Source organism: Pinus tabuliformis, chromosome 9, assembly GCF_031772625.1.
Source record: "Pinus tabuliformis cultivar Carrire ecotype Pingquan chromosome 9, CPIR1, whole genome shotgun sequence".
NCBI classification, from domain to species: domain Eukaryota; kingdom Viridiplantae; phylum Streptophyta; class Pinopsida; order Pinales; family Pinaceae; genus Pinus; species Pinus tabuliformis.
The window spans coordinates 1,901,324,326-1,901,345,566 of NC_142307.1; positions in this window are offsets into that span (position 1 = coordinate 1,901,324,326).

The following is a 21,241-nucleotide window of genomic DNA, read 5'->3' on the forward strand; positions in this document are numbered from 1 at the left end:
GTCTAATTGGGACTTCACATCGTGGAAATCCCCTTACAATGTGGGCGACATCCATCACCATTAATAGGATTGAAAATCAAGAGGGATGTGAGAAATATATTCATTCTTTACCTCTTCTAAATGTAAGACATATTTATCTTGTACCTGAATACAATCTAGCCTAGCACAATGAGAATATAGAGGCTTTAAAATTATTGTTGGTGTAGTAGATCCATAAAACAAATCAAGATACAAGGAATAATGAATTGAAGAAGAGAGAAGATAAAAATATTCTCTTGAAGAAACATTAATTCCCGTAAAATCCAATTCAAAATCTATATTTTGCAAATTTATGTCTCCTTGAGGAATCAATTGATCAAAATCCATGTTATGCTCTATATAATTATTTGAACCTTCATTATTATCCATTATAGATTCTTCGTCATTGTAGGAAGTTAAATATGAGAGCATATCATGAGGAGAGTTAGAAATGGTTTCTAATATATTTTCAATGGGATTATCTTGAATCTCATTAGCATGACTATGAATATATGTTCTACTCATTTCAATTTCAAACTGTCCCAGTTCGAAGAAATTTATCATAGTTTGAGAAATAAAACAACTATGCTCTTCTTCATTTAAAATTTCCTCATTACCTAGATTACTGATAACAATGATTTCATTGTTAGCACAAGAAATCATTCCATCAGGTGATGAGGATGAAGGAGGATGAGATATGTTAGAGGTGATAATTTCTTCCTCTAAGATCTCAAATTTTCCTTGAATCACATTTGGAGAAGAGGCAAAGGTTGGTATGAAAAGGGTAGGCATGCATTTATTTTCATTTGTAACATGTGGATCATTCAAATCTTCATGTGATTTATTATTATTATTTAATTAAAATTTAGAAATTTAAACCAATTATGGAAAAAATTTGTGCAAATGATCCCAATCCATATCTCTCAGAGGAAATATATAACAAATATTGAGAAAACTAATTGCAAAATCATCCAATGATTCATCCGTTTTCATTCTAAGACTAATCTCAAAAAATATATTCTTAGGATTGTACCTGTCAAAAGTAGATTAAAACTCATCGATGGATTGCCTCAAATAATTGATAGATGCGGTTGGTAAGGTTTCACAACATAATTTGACACAATCTTCAAACATAAGGGTGAAAAGTCTACATATGACATCTTCATGATACACATTATTAGAAACACAAATTTGAAGAAATTGAAGGATATGTTCCAATGCAAATATTTCACCGTCACCATCAAACTTATTGTTAGAAAATATATCAAATATATTGATGGAGATAGAAATATATACTCTTCTACAAAAATAACCCCAAATAGGGATTCAAGAAGGAGCCATTTATAGTAAAATTTTAACAGGGTAATCCTGTCATCTGGCCCTCCTTCTAACACCAAAATTGTTGATAGGGAAATTGACACTTATCTTAATCAAAAAATTTGGAACCAATATTCGTGTTGCGCAAGGGCCGAGGTCGTGGTGGAGCCAAAACTGACCATTCATGTGGCATAAATTCTCTAGGGAGGTGGGATAGAAGGTGCTTTGAACTTTAGCCAACATGGACTACTTATACGATCTCATGTATGAGGAGATATGCACCAAGAAATCACTTTTATTTGGATCATACTAGTTAGGTATGGGCAGTGGGATTTATGTCGAGGTGGGCCATATAGAAGGGGTAAATGTAGTGAAGAATGTGGTGTGTGAGAGGCTTCCATGTATTCCTCTAAGTTGTTATGGATGCTAAGAACTAGGTTATTGTTGTCAAGGAATCATGGAATTTGGAGGAATATTTGGAAGATGAGAATGGTGGAGTTGGAGTTTGTCGTCCAAGCTTCAAGAAATGGTATCTTTTGGCTCATACAATATGATTAATGTGTTGGATTGTTGTGTGTGTGTGTTGTTAAAGACACTGAAAAAGTCTCTAAATTTTTTGCAATGTTTAGAGTTTCCCTTTACGTCTTAGAATTTAATAGAGGTATTGATTTTGGCCAACTTAATACGCAATATAGTGTTTTTATTAGAATTCGTTACTCTAATAAATCACATGTATGGAAATTCAAAACAAAATATAAACGTACACATTGAAGATTTAAAATACGAAGGCACCAACTTAGTGCATAATTTCAGAGGAGGATGTAAAGGAGAAGTAGAAAGTGATGCATTTTGATGAAGTTTAAATGGGCTTATATGTTTGGGAAGATGAATGTCACATAGGAATGTTGTTATTATTTTTGTTGTTGAAAAAAAAATTAATGCTTGTTGTACATGAATTGAGATTGCTGCAATGATGCATATGTGTTGTAAAGGGTGCAGGATTCGTTGTACACGACACCCCAAAGTATTGGTCCAATTTGATTTCTCCAAGTGCATTGTAATCCATGTTCAGTCAAACATGTAGTGTTTATCTCTCTTATGTAGAGAAAGGATGTGACATCAAGTTTTGGAATTAACCACTGGGTAGGTACGAGGGTGATAGGTGTACTTGTATCTAAGCTTGATGTGTAATCAAAGAAGTTAGTATTTGATTAAACAGGGGGAAATGCGAGATGGAGAAGGAATCAAGGTATTTTTTAAGGATTCAAATTTATTATGCCTATTTATAGTATTATATACAACTATTTTTATTATTGTACCTATTTATAGTATTACATACAACTATTTTGGTTTAAAAATTCATACAAATATTCAATAAAAAACATGTAATTTACTATTTGAATTGTTAATTTTTTGGTGAATATTATCCATTCAATCATATATATGGAAAAAATGGGCAATTTTTTAATCAAATAGGCGAATATTTGTTTTAGAAAAAGTTAAAAAAAAAAATCCAATTACCAAAATTTGATCCCTAAAATTCTCCTCAGTCTAAATGCAAGGGACCAAGTTAGAGAGAGTTTAACATTATTAATGAACCATGTAGGTGAAACGAATTCCTAGAGAACTAGTGAGTACAATGGATGGTACCCATGTACCTCAGTATATGGATTTCAATAATCAATTGTATGCAAGTATGTGAGAGAGAATAATAATGGCCATTGTGAAGAAATCCCAAGGGAAGATAAGAACAACTCAAGACAATGCTTTTGAAGGAATTATAACAACATAGTTTGGATTTGTGCTTGAGACTGGATGGTGAACAAATGTAAGCGAAGGTGTGATGAATAATAGAAGACTTATGATCATATTGTGGTATTTGTCACAAATATTTGTAATAAAGTCTATAGAGTTAAGTTTACGTTGATGGATTACCTAATATCTCCATGAATGGAGTTTGTAAGTGTACCTAATTCATACCCCAATAAACCATTTTTTGGTGTAGGTTTGCACTTACCATTGTGGGAGAGTCAGCTTAGAAGACCCTAAGCATGGTTGAGGGTTAGTTGAGAAAGACTTAGGCATGGTTGTGGGTAATCCGAGGAAACTTGAGATGATGGTGATGATGGAGGGGGAGGTATAGATATAAATACATGTCTATTAAATGAACCACGTATGTGAAGGGACATCTTAGTAGATCAAATTTCATTGGTTGGGAACCCATGCATTTCAATGGATGGTTGTTTCTTTATATGAACGTTGACATTATGATATTATTTGTAAACACTAGGTTGTACTATATGTAGGCTTTTTTCTGATTGAGATTGAGACAAGTATTCATTAAGGGGGAGTGTTAAAGCATGTAAATCCCACTTGTTCAATGTGAGTTATGAGTATGTTCCTATTAGCTCAAAGGTTGTTTAGGCCTAGTTCATTGGTTAAGATATTCTCTCCAACAAGCAGTTCTATATTGGTATGTGGGTGAGATATTTTCTCAACCAAGTGATTATGTGTCCAAGTTAGTTTATTTATATTTGGACATTGAAGGGTCTAAGCATGAGGCTGGGTTACACTTTTTGGCAACAAGAACATGTTTTGGGTGAAAAATAACAACTCGGTCGAGTTATTTGAGGGCTTAAAGATAGCTTGATCGAGCATTAAAACAAACCGTATATTGAGCACTTGTGTAACCCGAGGTTATCTAGGAGCTCGATCGAGCTAGTGGTTCGATCAAGCAATGGGCTCGATTGAGACATGTTTTTGAAATTTCCCACCAATAGAACCTAGGTGCATAACTAAAAAAATTGGCTCGATCGAGGGTTTCTTAAATCCTCAATTGAGTTATTTGAAAATTTATCTTAAGCACTCAATCGGTCGTTTTGAGCGCTCGATCGAGCTGTCGAGGGCCTAAAAAACAGAGTTTTAGCTCCCCTTTTGTAGATTTCTCTGCAACACCATTTTGTACCATGACAGACTTAAGGAAAATAATTTCCTAAGGTGGTGGAGTTGATCATGTTGGATTCGTGAAGGAATCCTCTATCCAATGGCATATGAGTTTGATATTTTCGATTTCTTATAATATTTTTCATCTAATTTCTTTTAAACATAATGCTTGAAATTTTTTTTAGATAGTTTCAAAACGGTTGAATAAGAAATCAATAACATAAAATATAAACAACGAAAAAATTTCAAAAAATACCACTATCTTTGTTTACGAGTCCTTTTCAAAAGGGTACTCTTGGTTTTTGAATTTATTTAAATAGTTGAAAAAAATATTAGGTGAACACATGTATCTACAAAATGCAATTAAAATATTACTTTGTCAACTTTGAAAAATAATAAGAAATACAATTTTGAATAAAATATTAAATTTTTAAAATGCATAACTTAGTTATATATATATATATATATATATATATTAGACTAGGTGAACACACATATACCTCTTAAGATGTGTGAAAAATTGCAAGGACAAGCATTTCATTTAATGGAAAATTGATAGATTATAAAACACTAGACTTTTCTGCAAAAGATATCATTAGGACAACAACATAATTCTCCACAAATTGTTTTTTTACTCGTAATCAAAATTCACCACACTTATATAAATATGTGTGAAGTGTGTGTGCGCTCAATAAATGTGTATGAATCATATGGAAAGAATTTAACAAGACCATTTACTCTTTTATCTCGCGAACATCATTCTTTAAATGCAATGAAACTATTTTTCTTTTTATTGGTTAAGTCACTGAATCATTAAAAAAAAACTCATTATTGTTTAAACAAAATGAAAATATAGTACTATTTTTATGAATAACATTGCAACCTCTAATAAAAAAAAAACAAAAAGAACTATTAAATCCTCCAAAATGTTATTCTCATTATATATATATATATATATATATATATATATATATATATAACTTCCAATCATCTTTTTCAATAAGAATTATAGGCCTATTAGTGCACATGTGCATCCTAACGCATGAAATCTCTACAAAATAACACATATATAACATTAATTTTTTTCAACAAAAATGAATGAATGATACTTATTATTTAGCATTGAATTTCTAATACTAAGGAATGATACGGCATTAAATCAATTCAATTTTGATTTTTAGTGACTATTGTAGCACCTTCATATTAAGTAGGCATGAAGAAGACATGAAGGTAATGTTCATAAATGCAAGCAAGCAAAGAAAGTAGTAAATGCAAGTAGACTATGTAAACAATAAATACAAGCAAGTGGAGTAAGAAGTAAGAAGACCTACGAGTAGAGCCATGGGAGGATTGGTAAGTACCATTTGTAAATGAAAACACCAATTAGAATCATATTTCTTTTGCAAAAGGATTCACCACAACTAAAGCTTTTGATCTTCATTGTCCACTACTAAGATACAATTTCAATAAATAGGTGATCCATGAATGCATGAGCTCCATAACAATAGGATCCTATTGTATAAAAATGATAACATTTCTTTTTTTTGAAGTATTAAGATGTAGAGAAAAATTGTTTACATTATTATTTTTTAAATGTTATGGTGCATGTATCTTTATGTAGGTTGCAGATTCTGAGAATATGTCATATACTGATGGTCAATTCAGAGATATTCCTAGAATCTGCAATCTACATAAATTCAAGATTATGGTAAAAAAAAATTGATTAACAAAGAAAAATCTCTAAAAATAATAACAAATAAAATATATTAAGAAAAAAAGTTTACTATATAAAGAAATTATTAACACAAAGAAAACTTTTAAAACAATAACAAATAAAACATATTAAGAAAATTTTCTTTACTTTTCAATTGAAAAAAATTGAAATAATTTTTATTATGAGATTGTCTTTGAGATTAATCACATAATTAAGTTATGTTAAATCATTTAATGTGATTCATCCTCAAAACTGATTAATTCTAAAAACAATCTCATAACCAATATGGATCACGAAAGCCTAATATCAAATCATAATTTATATTTCAAATTTCACAAATAATTAAATTTAATGGGTGGTTTTAGATGCGTGACTCTGTTCTCTTGCCAGCAGGCGTCTTTTTCGCTGAAAAAATTTTGATCTTTATTCTCTTCCCAGCACGAGTCTTCGCTGTAAAAATTGGGATCATTTCCTGTAAGGAGTTTTAACAGATTAGCACGCTGCAGACTGAGGTCATATAGCGCTGCATCTTTGGAAGCCAATTGCGATTCCAGCTCTGCTATTCTTTTGTTGAGATCACTGACTACTCCTAGACAGCCAAGGACGGGATTTTTCATTCTTTCGCTCGCTTCGTACACCATGCTGATTACTGCATCACCTCTCTGCTCTGCCGGGAGATCCTGTGACACAGTAACGTATTAACAAGCCATAAACCCATCACATAAAGTTTTTAATTGCCTAAAAAATAGATGAACATCACTACCATATTTGTTATTGGCAACTTGCATTTCACAGGGTTATACTTCATGAGAATCATGTTTGGAGACACTCTAAATTTGTCCCATAACTGCTAGATATGAGTGCACTGATGAGATAGCAACAAGGTTTAGCCAAGGTTTAAAGCTATCATCGTAATAAACTAAATGTGAATTACGTTTCCCAACAATTTTGGGAACAAATAGGTTTGAGTGTATTGATGTGTTAGCAAGGTTTAAAGTTATTACAATAATATATTAAATATGAGGTTAATTTGTGAATCATAATATTGGTTAGAAGATTATTTAATGTAATTTTTTTTGGGTGTAATTTTATAGTTAAATTTTATTTCAACATATTGGATTATTAAGTCAAAGTGTTTATGGTTCCACCTAGGTCATCACCAGAATCAAATCAAGAATTGAACCTTACAACACCAAGATCTAAAAGGAAAATCCAAGCTAGGATCTCAAAGGAATTGAAGAAAGAATTGAACCATAAAACAACAAGGTTGAAAGGCATTACAACAATATATTGACCAACCTTATTCCACCAAAACTAGTTTTAAAGTCATTACAATAATATATTGAACTAGAACCCAAAATGTCGCTTGCTCGACCCCATATATGTACACCTCCATAGACCTTTTTTTCAAATGGGAAAGTTACAACCTCCCTAGATATATGCAACAGTCCACAAACCACATATATAAGAAACTCATATAGGATGTCTATACTTTCATCCTTATCCATGGTGTCCCCTCCTAATATTTGAAACTGAGCGGAGGGAATAACATCCTAGTGAAACAACCACCCCATAGTCACACACCTCCATAGATTCTAGAGACTTTAATATTCAAATAACTACATCGAATGGATCCCTTGTCTCACAATTAAAAAAATCTCATACACTAATTTAATGTCTAAATTAGATCCAATGTAACCATAACTCTTGCCCCTATTTAAAATTAAATTTAAAAAGTTGAACTTTAGTGGTAAAAATTCCTCTCGGTAATTAGATCTGACCCTTTTAAGCAGCCAGAAACCTATTCAATCCGTTATATTAATCATTAGGAGATTGAAATCATGATATCGTCCTTTTATGTCAGGAATCACCATTAACTCATTAAGCTAAATCCTTCTTAAGAGAGATACTCATAGATCTGACTTGATTTGAACTATCCATTTTAAGAAGAGTGCATATTAGTCCACTTGGCCTAGATAAAATGGTGATAAGGCTCCTTCTTAATGTGCTCATTTTGTTAAGGTTTTAAGTTCTAGATAAAATGGTGATAAGGCTCATTCTTAATGTGCTCATTGTGTTAAGGTTTTAAGTTCTAATATTTGTAGGCTAAAATGGTATTAAGGCTTATTCATTTTAAGGCTTATTTTTAATGTACTTATTGTATTAAGGGTTTAAGTTTTAATTTTTGTGGGCATATATTTAATTATGTTTATGTTAATGGTTGCTGTCACCAAAAAAATATATATTAAGATTTTTAAGTGATTTTGACTACTTAAATGCTTTAGAATTTTAATTTTTTAATAAAAAATATTTTTAGACACAAACTCAATTATGTTAATGATTTTTAATAATTTTGATACCTTAAATACACTTGAATCTCAACTTTTTAATCACATACCACACATTATAAAACATTTTTTTAATAATTCAGGTATGTCATGCACAAATTAACACCCAAACAAAATAGAGAATGCATACCAATTAATTTGAACCTGTAGTAATTTCTTGGCATGGCCGTAGCCGAAGACTGTGTCTACCCACAAAAACTTGTAGTAATTTCTTGGCATGGCCGTGCCGAAGACTGTGTGTACGCACAGAAACTTGCGAGATCGGACTGTGGAAAATATGGCTTGAAAACGCATTTGTCTGTATGTTTCTTTCTCCGGAGTTTGCAAGCAGCACACGGAGGTGTGGACAACGCCTCCATCTTCATTGCAGTCATGTTTATCCGCAAAACAAGTCCATAGAAAAGCAGATCTCTTGTTATTCCGGCTTTCTTAGCGATGGTTTCTCTCAGGGAAATTAAGAGTAGGAAATGCTCCTTCTTCGTATGCCTTGCCTTTCGGTTGAAGTGTGTTATTACAGCGCATTCCCACAGGATCGAATGTATGTAAAGAAGTATACAGAATAGGAAGAATTCTTGGAATGTAAAGCGCTGCTCAGGTACCACTGGCAAGAAGAATCGACCAAACATGTTTTCCTTCACTGCAAACTTTCAAATTGATTTCCGGGACCACCGTGACTGTCGTATTCAGCTCAGGAAGAATAATCGGCCAGCATACTCTGTTTCTACCGAAAAGTTCAATTTGACAATGGGAGAGACGCTGCATGTTTTCCTTCACTGCAAACTTTCAAATTGATTTCCGGGACCACCGTGACTGTCGTATTCAGCTCAGGAAGAATAATCGGCCAGCATACTCTGTTTCTACCGAAAAGTTCAATTTGACAATGGGAGAGACGCTGCATTGACAGTCATAATCACTGCCCTGCAGAGCATTATATAGGCTTTTCACATGTTTATATTTGGATTTGCATGGCCTTTATTACTATTTAAAGTTGAAAGCAAATTTTATACTTTTCCGGGGGCAAGCCTCGCTGAAGAAGCTATATATTGTCAAATACATCTGTACATACATCACTGGCCATAGCCATGGGCTATGGCCCAAATACGCTGCAGTGCAGCCTCTGCAGGACTCGATACTGGCCCGGGCTTGTAAACCCACCGCCCTGATCATTACAACATGCACTCTTTGTTAAAGATGTTTTTATGCTTCTCTTTAAAGTCAATGAAGTTAACTTGAGTTTAATTGTAATATTAATCTCAACAAAATGAGTTTAGTTGTAATATTAATTTAAACAAATTCATTTTAAAAGTTATTAATTTTCATTGTGAATTTAGTGGCTTTTTCCAGTTTAATATGGAATAGAGGTTTAACTTGAGTTTTATTATTTTTGAAATATTAACATAAGCAAATTCATTTTAAAGGTTATTTTTTTTTAATTGTGGATCTAGTAGATTTCTCCAACTCAATATGGAATAGATGTTATAAGGTCATGTAATAATTTTTTTTGGGAAAACCCTATGTTTTTATTAAAAACTTGATGATATAGAAGATTTCTGAAGAAGTGTGTGTTTGAACTATGTATTTTAGTTAAAGTGTCTTAAGTTTAGGTGAATACTTCACTCATATTCAGTAAAATAAAGCTTAACTTTATGTTAAGTTATTTTACATATATAAAAAATGACTTTGTAAAATTACATAAAAGTAAAAATAAAATAAAATTTAAAAAATAGAATAAAATAAAATTAAGCAAAAGAATATTAATAATTATAATTATTGATTAAAATAGTTTGGCTCGATCTAATTACGTTAAAAAATTAATAGTTATAATTATCAATTATTAATAATTAATAATAATTAAATTAACCTAAATTCATGGGTCTATGGGAATCAAATCTCTTAAGGTGCAAATCTCTTTTTTATATCTCATCTCCTAAATATTTAAAGCAGCCAAACACAAATTTTTAATATAATATTTTCATTTTTATTAAAAAATAATAAATAAATAAAATCATAAAATCAAAATATTTAAAATTACATTATTAAAATACAATTTCAAATATATAAACAAAACAAATATAAATATATAACAAACTAAAACATACAACGTATTTAATGTACACATGCAAATTTGTAACATTCACCTTGTTATAGGTCATTTTGTCGCATCTCATCAATAGGCCTGCAAACCGAATCAATCCACATCTGTGAACATGCTGTCATCATCTCTACACAAAGCGCTAAGCATGACCATTCTCAAATTTGTCTCTTAATTGATAGGTTTGAGTGTATTGGTTGGGTTAAGGTTTAAAGTTATTACAATAATATATTAAATATGAGATATGATATTTTTGGGTGTAATTTCAGAGTCAATCTTTTAAATATGAGATATGAGATCAATACCTAATTTTCTAGAACCGGTCACAAGACCACTTAATATAATATTTTTGGGTGTAATTTCAGGATCAATCTTTATCTCAACGCATTTGACTACTACCTCAAGGTGCTCCATGGTTCCACCCTAAGTCATCAGTGGAATTGAATCAAGAACTGAACCTTACAACAACATTATCTAAAGGGTCACTCCAAGGTAGGTCCTTATCAGAATTGAAGACAAAATTGAACTATGTATCAACAAGGTTGAATGGCATTACAATAATATATTGACCAACCATTCCACCCAAACTAGTTTTAAAACCATTACAACAATATACTAAATAGGAGCTCAACATATAGTTTGTTGGACCCCATATATGTACACCTCCATAGACTTTTTCTTTTATTGGGAACTCACAATCTCCCCAAATATATGTAATAGCCCACAAACCACATATATCAAAGAATCAAAATTCAGCCTAGGATCAAAATGTCCGAAGATCACTAGGGGTCGGGATCCCAGACTCTTAACAGGACACCTATCCTTCTAGCGTTATTATGACGGGTCATGGTGTCCCCTCATGGGATTTGAAACTGGGTGGAGGGGATAACATCCCAGTGACACAACCACCCCATCATCCCACACCTCCATAGTCTTTAATATTCAAATAGGTGCATCGAATGGATCCCTTGTCCCATAAATAAGGGGTATCATATACCAATTTGATGTCTAGCTTGGACCCAAGGTGCTCCATGATTCCAACCTTGGCCCTACTTGTAATTGCATTGGGAATTGAACCTTAATAGTAAAAAATTCTACTCAATGCATGATTGGATACAACTCTTTTACTTACCCACAACACTATTCAATCCATTATTTTAATCATTAGAAGATTGAAATCATGAGAATCCTTCTTAATAGATCCTCATACTCTGACTTGATTTGAAGCATTCATTGAGCCAAGAGGCTTATTCTACAAGCTAGTAGGAGGGGATTTGTAATTATGTTCATGCTCAACTTGGAGTTGACATGTGCCCCTCTTAAAATAAAAACAAACTACACTCTAAATAGAAAAATAACGTGGGCTATATAATAAGAAAAAATCAATATGGTATGTATGTAAACTAAGTTCCTCTTAAAATAAAAATGAAAGACACTTTAAATAGAAAAATAATGTTGGATATAATAAGAAAAAATCAATATGGTATGCATGTAAAGAAATTTCATGTAAAGTAATTAGAAGTGAAAAAAAAGTGTGAGTAAGATGTTTAAACTTTATACTTTTCAAAAATATTTCAACAAGAGATTTAAACAAATTATTTGAAGATCTATGTTAACTAATTTATGTCCATATCAACTCCATATATATCTATATATAGAAAAAAAAAATGTTAGTGTTAACTGTGTATATATTATATATTGTTTTAAAAAAATTATGTATATATCATCAAAAAAAAAATTATGATTAAAAAGTTTGAAGTGGTCTCAATATTTGGTCCTCCATATATTCTATATAGCATTCAAAAATACAATTTAAACAATGAAAAATTACATATTGTATTTTGCACTCTAAAAATGTTTGCACTTGAAGAAATTTGATCCCTCTAGGCTCATGTTAGATCTGTGCTTAAGATGGATCTATATTGGTTTTCAGAAGAGTGCAGATTAGCCTGCGGGGCCTACATCAAATGGTGATAAAACTCATTCTTAAGGTACTTATTGTGTTAACTTTCTAAGTTCCAAATCTCATGGTTACAAATTCAATTATGTTAATGGTTGGTGTAGCCCATAAGTATTACTATTTTTAATTGATTTTGATGGCTTAGTCTCAACGTTTTTTTTATAACACAAACTCAATTATATTAATAGTTGGTGTTGTCCACCCGGATGTGGGTGATTACTCTGGTAATTAATTTGATTAGACGGTCAGCTGGCGGACAGGATGGCCACATGGCTGCCTGCGTCGTCCCCCCATGCCAACCTGAGGCGCATTCAAACCACCTTGCAGGAGCCATTAAATGCATCCGAAGGCCGAGACACCCCCATAACCCTCATTGCCATGGAACCTGCAGAGCATTATGCAATTCCTCCCCTCTTGCTCCATTGCATTTGCCCTCCGCAAGCTGCAAAACCCTGCTCTTGCAATGTGACAGGCAGTCGATGTTGGTTGCTAAGTTGTATTGATTTGGGCAATGGATTTCATTACTCTCATTCCAGTTTCTGCAACTTATACTAGGCTCAGACCTCCTATGTTCATTCTCTGCATCAAAATTCCACCAACCCCTCTGCTGCCAACCTTGCTCTCAATCCTGCCATGGCTCGCATCAGACATCGAATGCGAAGCAGGCATGGAGGCACTCGCGGAGGCATCATCCGCCCACCAGCATCGACTAGCTTTGCCTCTGCCTCCCCTGACTCCTCAGCTGATAATCCCAATCCTCTCATCTCTTTCTATGGTCGTTACCCAGACACCCGAAGTTGAAGGGGACGAGCCAGGCTCCAAAGCACAGGAGGGAGGAACGTTGCAGTTCACTCAGCAGATTCCCCCTTCCTCTGCATCCAGCTCCCCATGTCACTCAATTCCGTTTTCGCAGCACCTTAACCTAGCTTGTAATCACTGCCACTGTGACCATTTCTTTCTCGGAAGAAATTAATCCGTAGGCACCTTTCCCTGAGCACAAGGACGAGCAAAACTGAGCAGCTTCAAGCAACTGCAGTATTAGCATCCCTGGTAATCAGCAGCATGACAATGGCAAAGCAGCCCTGCATGGCAAAGCTGTAGATGGCAGTCAACCAGCTGCAAATAGCAAACATGGTGACACGAGGGCCTCAGGAAGCCGACAGGGCGACATGTCTGAAATGCATGTGGGCATAGGTAGCGTTGATGCCGTTCATCCAGCTCAGGGAAGTGGTGTGCCTAACAATGACAATGATTGGTACAAATATGCGTGTCGGATCGAAGAGGAATTGGCCCCGAAGAATCTCTAGTCTTGATGTGTGGCAGCCAGATACTCCTTTTTTTTGCCCGATGGATGCTTCTTAGTTTGAATGGGTTTTTTTTCGGTTAATTGTTTATGGTTCTAGCTATGCAATGTCTCTCTCTGTTTTTTTGGACAACATTGATAACCCATATGTGGGTTCTTTCTGGTTTCATGGACTGGTTTCCCCTATGTTGGGGCAGTCAAAGACAGACAAATTTATTTTTGGTGATGATTGATGCTCAGTAATTTTGAGATCAAGCTTTTCTGTAACGACTTTCTGTATCATATTAATAGAACAATATTACTTAGAAAAAAAAAAATGGCTGGTGTTGTCCATAAATACTACTATTTCTCAATGATTTTGACCACTTAAATCTCAGCTTTTTAATCATATGCTAGACATTATAAAGCCAGTTGTATTTAGTGCGACTTTTTGGAAGCTTTTCCAGTTTAATTTTTCTAAAATTCTGGAGGAATTTATTGAAATCGCAAGCTCACAATCGAAGTGCCTTCGGGGTTTTTGAGGGCGCTAAATCCATATATACAGTTAAAAAACCAGTTTAAATAACACAAATCAAAATTTCACCTCAAATTTTTCAGCCAAATTCTAGCACTAGAAAATCCAAAAAATCACACTAAAGACAACTCCATTATAAAGCATTTTTTTAATAATTACTTGATTCTGATGAACCCTAAATTTTCACGTCCGGTAGGTAATGCACAAACTAGCACCCAAAAAAAATATAGAATGCAGGTTAATTCATTTGAACCTGTAGTAATTTCTTGGCATGGCCGTAGCCGAAGACTGTGTGTATCAATATAAACTTGTCGAGATCGGACTGTGGAAAATATGGCTTGAAAACGCATTTGTCTGTACATCTTTTTCTCCGGACTTTGCAAGCAGCGCACGGAGTTGTGGACAACAGCTCTATCTCCATTGCAGTCATGTTCATCAGCAAAACAAGTCCAGAGAAGAGCAGATCTCTTGTTATTCCGGCTTTCTTAGCAATGGTTTCTCTCAGGGAAATTAAGAGCAGGAAATACTCCTTCGCATGTGTTACCTTTTGGTTGAAGTGTGCTATTACGGCGTATTCCCACAGGATCGAATAAATGTAAAGAAGTATACAGAATAGAAAGAATTCTTGGAATGTAAAGCGCTGCTTAGGGACCAGTTGCAGGAAGAATCGACGAAACATATTTTCCTTCACTGAAAACTTTCAAATTGATTTGCTGGACCAACCGAGACTCTGGTATTCAGCTCACAAAGAATTAGCGGCCACCATACCCAAAAGTTCAATCAATTCGACACTCGGAGACACGCTGCATTGATAGTCATAATCACTGTCCGGCGGAGCATTATATAGAATAGAATTTTCATATGTTTAGATTGGATATGCATGGCCTTTATTACTATTTATTATTTAAACTCTGTTGAGGATATTTTCATACTTCTGTTTAAAATTAATGTTTACTCATTTTAAAACAATTTTATACTCTTGGTTAAGCATATTTTCACACTTCACTTTAAAGTTAACGAAGTTAACTTGAGAGCTTAATTGTATTATTAATATAAGCACATTTATTTTAAAAATTATTAATTTTTATTGTAAATTTAGTAATTTTTTCCGCTCCAATATGGAATATAGGTTTAAGTTAAGTTTAATCTTTTTTTTAAATAATAATATAATAAAAATTATTTTAAAAGTTATTACTTTTTTATCTGGTTTTTATTAAGAACTTGATGAAGAAGAAGACTTCCAAAGAAGTGTGTGTTTGAACTATGTGTTTTAGTTAAAGTGTAAACACTTCACCCATATTCAATGACATAAAGTTTAATTTTATGTTATGTTAGTTTATATAAAAAAAAAAAATGAAAGTAAAATTACATAAAAGTAAAAATAAAATAAAATTAAACTAAATAAAATTATTAATTAAAATATTTTAGTTCGATCAAATTACATGTTATAATTATAAATTATTAATAATTAATAATTATTATATCAGCCTAAATCCATGTCTCCGTAAAAGTACATAAAAGTAAAAATTAAATTAAATTAAAAAGGTAGAATAAAATAAAATTAAGATAAATAAAATTATTAATTCAAATATTTTGGCACATAAAAAAATTAATAATTATAATTATCAATTATTAATAATTAATAATAATTAAATCAGCCCAGATTCATGGGTTGATAGGAATCAAATCTTTTAACATGCAAAAAAAAATTGAGTGCAAAACTTGAAATTAGGTGTAGATATTTCCTAAGTTTTGCACTAAAAAATGAGGTTTGCACCGTGAGAGATTTGATCTCTAGGGGCTTGACAAATCTAGAATTAGAATGGATCTAGACTAATTTTAAGTTTTTGTTTTTCCATTAAAATTATCAGACATTTTTAATTATTATTATTATCCAATTTTAAGGTCACGACCAAGCCAAACACCACATCAGTGTATGAGACCCCCTTGTTTGTGGGACAAGGGACCCACCTCGCTCAACGATTTGAATCCTAAGTCTACAAAGGCATATTGTAACACCCTCCTCCCACATCTACCCAAGCAACTGGTCAGCCGAGGTAAACATACGACGAGAGGCCACTATGATATGATTCGACCTCCTAAGTCATGTTAAGGAAGTGGAACTGATGGAAACACACCATACAGACATTCAACATCAGCATTAGGACCCTCAGGAACCAATCCAACCCTTCTGCCAACCAGCCCTTGTGTCCCACTGAGCTTTTGGACCACTTAACCTCTCGACGTTCTCATGCTATGGGCATGCCAGCATCCAGGGACCTCTCGACACTCTCACAGGCCTACAAGCCAACATACAGGGACTATTTTTCACAGTGTTGTGCCAGCAACCCCGGGATTTGAACCACTTTTTGAGGCCCAGAGTCCAGGTCACTGTCCAAAATTGAATGACATCTTCAAAACAGTAAATTAACAAGAAAATAACAATAACGCAATGAATTGAATGACACCTTGACTTGACCCCTACTAGCCATGACAGGAATTTCGTCAAACATATGTAATGTCCCTTCCTAATAATTTTCCCAAGGTGAGGAGAAAATCAAATTTTGGCAACCTTCTTATTTTTGGCTATAAGTAATTTTGATGGGAGAAATGGAGAAAGGGGTTCGATGTGCTTTTAGTAGATTGTGGGGGGAACTCACCCACCTAGAAATACGCACCCCATGAAGGAAATTTGATTTTCCTAAGTGGGGATCGAAATATTTGATGGGACCCACATGGGGCCCAAGGGAGCAAGCATAAATAGAAGGAAGTGAGCAACATTTGGGGATTTTGATCACTTGAGAATTTCATTGTTGCTTTGGTTGTTTAGCTAAGCTACAAATGTTGTTCAGCACAAGAGCTTCCCAAGGAGTGAAGCTCATCCCTCTCTTTGGTGGACTTCGAGTGCCACCCTAGGAGGGCTTCCCTGATCCATATCAAGTTGCCACTTCGTAGAGGAGAATTTGCAACAGGAAAGCCAGTCAAGCACCCACTTCAAGCTGCTGGTCGAAGAGACTGCGTCATCATCGCTTAGGACTACGCAGTCACTAGAGGGGGTCACTTGGTTGGAGGCTTAACCAGAGGATTGGGCAGCTAGGTTGTGGAGATATTGTTGGGAGCCTGATTTGGGGAGGTTTCCATCTTTGTGGCAGTGAATTACAACAGTTTTAAGTTATAGGCAGTGATTTCTAGTGTTGGAAGATGGTCAATCCCCAAAGGGTCGAAATTGGTAGGTCAAAACCAAGCAAAACCCTTTCTAGGTTTTACTGGGTTTTTGGAGAAGAGTACATCCCCAAAGTGGAATAAATTTCTAAGTTGTTTTGAGGGGGTAAATCAGAGGCCGAAGTCAGCCAGTACTGTAGTTTTGAGGGGACATTGCAGTATTCTAGGAGCAGCGAAAATCACAGCAGTTGGGCACTTTTGTATCATCCACCTAAGGCTTGTATTGACTTGTGCAAGCCCAGGTGCACCTCATCCAACTTCATGTACTCCGGCATATCTGATTAATAAAATTTGGCCATTTGGGTGTTTATGAGAAATTTATGTTTACATGTTCCTTATTAAGTAAAATTTCATTGTGAATGTTATGGTTTGTCTTTGTTATTAGTGAAAATCTTCCATTAGGAATATTACAACATATCACGAATATGTAATTTACGGGTGCAAATAACATATATGAGCATAGGGATCTCATACTTATCTGAGAATCGCTAAGAAGCATTGATGCCTCAATACATCAACTGTCATTTCGTCCATTAGATCATAGATACATTGTTCATTCATTTACCAATAAAAACATGATGAGATACATACATAGCTTATGTCATAAAACATATATATGAACAACATAATAGAAACATAAATACCAATGAAATCATAACCATATGATCCACATATGAACCAGTATAATACTAATACAAATACAAGGAGAAATAACTCATATTGATGATGCAAAATCCAAACTCAGAATGGGACTTCCACGTTCCACCCGACCTAGAATGGCTGAGCCATATCTATCTTCAACCATTCACTCCCATTCCATATTCCAAGCATGAATGTGGGATCTCATAGAACACATCAACCCAAAACCATCCAGGCCTTCCAAAGTCCATCCACCTCAACCCATAAACAGTGAATTCTAGCTCATGGTCAGACATCACAAAACCATCATCAGACTGGTCTCTATCCAAGCCTTCCAGGGCTCTAGAGCATTTGTTCCAACCAAGGCTTTGAGGACTAGTAACTCAACCCACAACTTTCATTGGGCTTCCAGAGCATTTGTCCAAATAGGGCTTCTAGGACAAGTAATGTAACCCACAAAGGGCTTCCAAAGTGTTTTTCCAACCAAGGCTTCCAGGACTAGTAACTCAACCCAAGTTGTTACAAGGCTTCCAGGAACTAATAACTCAACCCAATCTAAGGAAACATGAGAAACAATGAAAACAAATAAGGAAAATAAGCCCACAATCTCCATAGCTATCCAGGAAATGGCAAGGCTAGGAAATCCACTCTCAATCTAGGAAATCCCCCATGCCAGTGACAAATCATGACAAATAAACCACATGCATATGCCATGAATGCCAAAAATAGTGAGGAAGACATACATGCAACTTGGTACCTGCAAGAAAATCTCGTTATAGTTATTAATCCCAATGTCCTCTTGTGCTTTCATGCTCTTCCTTTTCCTTCTTGCTCCAAAATCCAAGTATGCCACACCCTCCAAGAGTGCTCCAAGAAAACTCCAAGTATCCAAGAGTATGAGAGAGAGAAAAAAAACTGAGAGAGCTCCAACATTTAACTAACAAAAGGTTACCAACTGATCCTCAGAAGCCTTTTTATGAATGAGGCCTTTATTTTTCTTCATTTTCCATTATTTTCCTTCATTTTCCTCCTCACATGCAACCTATGAACTTTCACCTCCCTTTTCTCCTAATTTCCATTATTTTCATAAATAAATGTGCCAAAAATGTCATTTTTCCTTTCCAAATCCTTAGCCATTTCCTTAGTCATGTTAACTGAAATGAACAACCACACTAGGATGTCTTGTCCAACATTAATCTTGGAATAAGTGTTTCATCAACCATGGTTATTATTTTACCTTTAATAACTTTTATTACATGGAATTTTCACCAGGGTTGTTACAGAACCCTCCCCCTTTGGGGAACACCATCCTTGGTGTTCAACAACACCCGTAACCACAAAACTGTTGTAACTAAATTATACTACCAATGGAGCTTTATAACTTCGCTCGATGCATTATTTACAATGATCAACCTGTTGAGAAGAAAACCAACATGAAAATATAACAGCATAACATCATAATGACATGATACCGATACTTCTTATTGAAGCTTTATAGCATAGCTCATGGCAGTATTTAGATCCATATACATATGTACATATAGCAACATCACCAAGACATATACCAAGACATGTACCAAAACACCATACCAAAATTTCTTTGCCTCAATTGACAAACAAGGAAGGATACATAGCCTGCATCTGATCCTCCATCTTCACCATCTCCCATGTAGCTTCATTGGGCCCAAAGTGCTTCCATTGCAGTTTAACCTTCTCAATTACTCAATTCCGGAGCATGAGAATATTTTTCTGCAATATACACTGAGTCTCTGGCTAGAATTCTCCATCTGGTTCCACTTGCAATACAAACCATTCAATCACATGATCATCATCTTTAACATACTTCTTAAGCAATGAAACATGGAAAACATCATGGAATTTCACTTTTGGAGGCAATGCAAGTCGATAGGCTACTGGCCCAATCCTCTCAATAATACTAAAGGGTCCACAAAACTGTGATGTCATCTTGGCACATGATCCAATCCATAAGGAGATCTTCGTTGGTTTGATGCACAAGTACACTTGTTTCCTAACCTAGAACTCTTTAAACAACATGTTCCAATATGAATGGCTCTTCTACCTATCCTATGCTACCTTTATACCTTTCTTGATTACCTACATTTCCTGTTCCATGTCTACCAACATGTTGGGTCCAATAAGTACCCTGTTCACTGGATCACTCCCATTGATGGGAGTATTGTAACTCTGCCCATACAATTCCTCAAACAGACTCATCTTCAAATATTCTTGATTCCATTTGTTGTAAGCGAACTCTACCAGTGGAAGATACTCTTCCCACTTTCCTTGCTGATGCATCACATACATCCTCAATGTGTCCTCCAATATCCTATTGACCCTCTCTATCTTTCCATCTGTTTGTGGATGATAAGTTGTATTGAAGGCCAACTTTCTTCCCAAACCTGCAAATAACACCTTCCAAAACTTGGAAGTGAACTTTGCATCCTTATCTAATAGAATCTTCCTTACAACACCATGCAATCTGACCACATCTCTGATGACTACGTGTACTACATCGCTAGCTGAGAACTTAGACTTCACTAGAATGAAATGTGAAACCTTTCTCAACTTGTCCACGATAACCATGATGGAATCTGTTGTCTCACTATCCTCGGAAAACCTATGATGAAATCCATGGAAATGACTTCCCATTTCCACTCTAGAATCACAATCAGCTGTAGAAATCCACCTAGATACTTACACTCTTCTTTCACATGCTGACAATCAAAACACCTAGCCACAAACTCTACTACATCCATCTTTAGGTTTGGCCAATAATAAAATTTCTCCATTGCAATCAATGTCTTTTGATAACCTAGGTGACTCGAATATGGTTTCATATGAAACTCTCTCAAGATCACCTTCTTGAGCTCACTACTGTTTGGCACATATATACCTAGTCTCTCAACCTAACCAATCCATATGATGTAAGGCAATAGTCCACATCATGTGCACCTGCACTTGTAGCTATTGTTGTACCTGTACTATCACTTGTACCTACACTTGTACTACCACTTGTACCTATACCACAACATGTACCTGTACCAATACTCCCACCTGTACCTATACCAATACTCTGCTACAACCTGTGCATAATCTCCATATATCTGACATCCTGCTGACCTGTCTGCAAGATCCTATCTTGTAAGTTTG